The sequence below is a fragment of the Taeniopygia guttata genome, chromosome Z (genome assembly GCF_048771995.1).
Source record: "Taeniopygia guttata chromosome Z, bTaeGut7.mat, whole genome shotgun sequence".
Taxonomy (NCBI): domain Eukaryota; kingdom Metazoa; phylum Chordata; class Aves; order Passeriformes; family Estrildidae; genus Taeniopygia; species Taeniopygia guttata.
Genome location: NC_133063.1, coordinates 63,231,403 through 63,236,174, shown reverse-complemented (window position 1 = coordinate 63,236,174; position 4,772 = coordinate 63,231,403).

The window sequence follows — 4,772 nt, the reverse complement described above, 5'->3', positions numbered from 1 at the left end:
AGTATAAATACAAAAAACCTCCCCCAGCCAAGCTGATGGCCCTGATCAAGCCATGAACCTGGCTGGTAAAGAAAAATACATTAGGAAACCTAGATGCTCCATTGAGATAAATGAAAAAAGCCTCATGAAACGCGGAGAAAAATCAAAACCCCATAATTCCAATAAAGATTTGTAGGGAACGGTATGTTTATTCACAGCGCTGTGGACGCATGTCGGGACACATTGCCCTTCAATGGACATGCGCACCCCTGAGAACTCCTGATCCTTTTTTATTACCCTAATTTCCATATGCATAGAATTTCACAATAGGTTCATGCATATTCATTATGCTGATTTTGCGTTACACTTAGCGCTAGTTACACTTGGACTCAGTTTTTGTCAGAAAGTACAGAAAGAACACCTGGGTCATTCTGCCCTGTCTGTTACAAGGACTGAGGAGTCTTTCTTATCTCTTCCTTAGCTGGGACAACTTTGCTAGTGCTGTAGTTATTAGACTAAACAACATATTTCACATATGCTAGCAAGCTCAAAGTGGTACATTTCACCTAAATCCAAACAGATTTTTACTTTGTTAAATTTTCACTCTCACTCATCCGGAAGAATGTTTTTTTTCAAGTCCTCATAGTGAAAAAGAGATCCACGCAGTGCTCAAAAACTATGTTTGTCCTTATTTTTCTTATTATACAAAGAAGAAGGGGGTAAAAGGGGTTGGGCTGAGGGTACACCCCCCTCTTTGAGTCTTAAGTAAATAATATAACGTTCTAATAACCCTATGATATTCAGCTGCCTAAAATACCCTTCAGTGGACAGTGGAAAGCATAGACAAACATCCTGAAGTCTACCTACTTCATGGACAGTTTATATAAGAACTTGATTTATTTACAAACTATTTCTCATGCTTACAAACTTTTTCTTGCTTACAAATTTGTTTTTTCTGTTTACAGATTGTTTTCTGGGTGTTGGGTTTTTCTTCAAGGCATAAATGGGTTACAGGTTGTTTTTAATAGTTAGACTTTTCTATAAGGGTTAAATCAGTTAAAGTTTGAAGGTTTTTGGTTTTTAAAGATAAGTTCTAACATATAAGCATTGTGCCTGTGGCCTGAGTTCCCTCATAAAAGATCCTGAACATGAATACTGCAGTTTCCATGGACATTCGGCCCATGCTGTCTTCTGTTTTCCTGTTTGCAAAGGGCCCTTATAGATGGAAGACAGAGAACAAATTACAAATTTTATTAAGCCAGGAAGGGTGAGATGTTACCAAATATCATAGATGAGCTTGCTACCAAGCCCCAGGATTGACTGACCGGGGCTTCTCCCACTCAGATCTCTTATGAAGCTGCAGGCATTTCACTGCCCCGAGGAGAGAAAGGCCAAGGGCAGCCGAGGGCCGGTGGCCTGGCTCAGCATTCCCACTCTTGTGCCGACTGCCCTGCGACTCCTGGCAAAGGTCAGCAGTGTGTGCAGCACTCTGGGCACCGGGGCAGGGAGCCGGGCTGCTCGGCAGGCTGGAGCACAGGGCAGCGTCCTTCAGGCACGGCGCTTGTGCCAGGGGACCATGGGCCAGCGGGAGGCAGGGACAGCTTGTCAGCTCCCGGCTGCAGGAGCCAGTGCCTCACACAGCTCTGGGAGGCAGCGCCTGCACTTCTGTACTGAGCCACAGCAAAGCTGTGACCTGCAGAGTGCTTTGCAGAAATATTCAGGGCCAGCAGGCCGGCCTGCTTTGTGCTCCCTGGCACACAGCAAGAGCTGTGCCATGCCGCAGCTTGGAGCTGCTGGGAGAGAGGGAATCGGGGATGCGCCTGAGGGTTTTGCTTGAGTTGTGAACTGATTTGGAAGAGAGCAGAAATATTTCAGTAGGCAATCTGTGTTTTCTTCCTTAATTTCTCAAAGAAAGTCACAATGTGTTGCACACAGGTAGGGGGTATTGTCAAAGAAAGGCCTTATAAAATCAGGCCTTACTCTCCTAAAAATGAGCAGCTGGCCTGTTATGTCTTCTACGTACAGCTAGCTAAATTCCCATGTGAAAAATCATGACTGCAGTTAGCACAACAAGCTCTTGTGGTAAGAAAACTGCATCTGTAATAATCAGGAAATCTGTCCAATGGGAGTCCACAAAGGAAAATTGTAAACACCTGAGTAAAAGAGAGAGTCTTAGCAAGTCCACACAAAAACACCTTCTAAGCAGTGAATTGTGTGGACAAGAAAAGAACCAGGCAATTGGAATTAAACATGAGGTCTGTGGAAACAGTATAAAAATTAGTTTTGTGAATAAAAAATTGGCTTTCTATGCATGAAAAAACTGAGTCCCAGCTGCTGTATTGACACAGCCATGTGGCTTCACTCAGCAAGAGCACTTGAAGGGCGTATTGATGAAATGCTTGTGTTGATTCCCAGAACAGCAAGGAGAAATGTCAAGTGTATTCAATAGGGCTTAAGCTTGTGAATCCCTTTAGCTTTAACAGGCAGTGCTGAACCCCGTATTGCCCCACTGCAGTGCCTAATGTGTGCAAGTGCTATTTTAGCCTTGAGAATAAAGAGAGTGGTCCTGCTAAGAAGGTAGCTGGAATGCATTCAAAGGGAAGATATGTTTTTAAGAGGCTCTTGACCAGCAAAGGAGAATTTGAGGAATGGAATAGTTCCCAAATGACTGTGTCAGGAACCGGAGTCATGTCCGAGGCCCTGCCATATTTGATCCGTGTTTGAGCAGGTTGACAAGACAATGAAGAAAAGTGTATTGTTTAATGGGTGGGAACAGGACCCTTGAAAGAGAAACAATGTAGGGTCAATCGGTGGGCAGTTAAGGTTTGAAAGGGGAGCAATGCATAATGGAGCCGTTGTTGGCATGGCCTTAGTATCTGGAGCCATCCTGGCCTCATCTCACATGCCAGCCATGTGTGAGCTGATGCTGTAACTGGGAAAATTCCACTCCTGAGCAGGAGGTATAAGGCCTGGCTCTGGGCTGGAGGGGTGAGAAGGATGACGTGTGCACCGTTTTGATCCAGGGCATGTCCTGGAAATGCACTGCCTACCTGCCCCTGTCGCCGAGCACCACACTCCAACTCCTTCTCCTGCTCAGCGGATTTTTGGGAATCCAGGGGTTGGTATTATTTGCTACTGCAACTAATGGAATACATTTGCTTGGCAAGCCCAGTTGTGTCTTAGATTCTTTTGTGCATGAGTCTCCTCCTGAACCTGTGGCAATGACCACCAGGGACCTACAGGATACTTCTACTCTGATGTCAATAAATTCTGAGAAATTATTTAAATATGTCAAATAATTTGGAGGAATGTTTAGCCTGTGAATTTCAGCAAAGTATTGAATATGTCTTAGTTCCATGGATACAAACTAATAAGTGAGATTGCTGGCTGTGCAGGTGTTAGGGGAGTGATTCCCTATGCACCGAGTACTGAAATAAACAAATGCCTCCTTTCCAATCCTGAGCTGGCAGCAGGGAACAGGCCCTGCTCTGTAACTTTCATTTTGGCAACTTCTGTGAACAGGTAAGAAAGGTCAAAATGAAACCTCTCCCAGCTATTTGCCTCTCCTTTATCTTTTTAGGTGCCAGAACTCTGTGTCACAGATGGCCTGAGTGTGTGCTGAACAATGCAGCCCCCACAAAGCTCTTGGTTTCCCACAAGTTGCCATGCCTTGTTCCCAGGTGTGCCCAGCTCTGGCAGGAGAAAGAGCCTGCAGCGCCGTGCCCTGCCCAGCCGGGGCTCTCTGGCACAGAGCAGCAGCAGCGCCAGCACCTCTCAATCCGCTCTTTCCTTATCTTCTCCTGGGACACAGAAGCCTCTGGAAATCAGCACCACCAGTTGTGTTCCCAGCTCGGAGCAGCTTCTGCTGGTGGGCAGGTGCTGCCAGTTTGACTGCTTCCAAAGGGGAATAAAGGCAGAGATGTACATCCTCAGGAGCCCTGGGCGTATCCAATAAACGTGCAGATATGTGGGAGATTTGTTAGGAATTGTTTCAGCTGTTATGCCAACAGTGCCTTCTCTCCTGGCTCTGTGTGCTATAGATGAGTAATGTAACAGTTGGCTCTCACTGTTAAGAGGTAGATATTATGTGGATATAAAAATGTATAGTGATGTTATTGTAATATAGGCTCCCATAGTCCTATTTCCCCTCCCCCTTGCAATAGCCTTGGTAGTCAGGGCTTTTGGGGAGGGCCGGCTTGTGACCAGGAGGTGTGGTGTAACAACACCTGACCTCCAGTCAAGAGGTAAGAAAGAAATCTCCACCAGTGGATGGCAAAACTTTGACAAAACTTTGGCAGGATGAAGGGTATAAAAGGCAGAGCAACCATTTGATAGATGAGCTGCTCTATGTAATGTTCATAGAGACTCCCAGTGCTGCAAGTTTTCCTTATTCAGTCCTTTGTTAAGATTTAATAAACCTTTAAATTTTTAAAAGTGAGGGTTGTTTCTCAGGTGTGCAATGCTCTGGGCCATTTTCTTGGTCTGGTTTCCTTTGCTTGGGTCCCATCTGAGTGCTCAGTTCGGGTACAGGCTGTAGGTGCTTGGTGCACTCCTGGAGTTACTCTTGGATCCCTTGAACAACAGGGTTTGGCCCACGAGGGGAATTTGTGCTGCTTTGTGACAGAGGAGAACTTCCCCAGCTATTTTGCGTTTGCTGTACGGAAGGTTGGTTATTGCTCTGCCTAAATTCACTGGCCAATATAGAGTGCTTGCATTGTGATGTCAGGGCATGGTTGCCATGTGGTCATGGTGGCATCAGAAGGTTGTCTTGGTGCACGGAAGGCCTCAGTGTC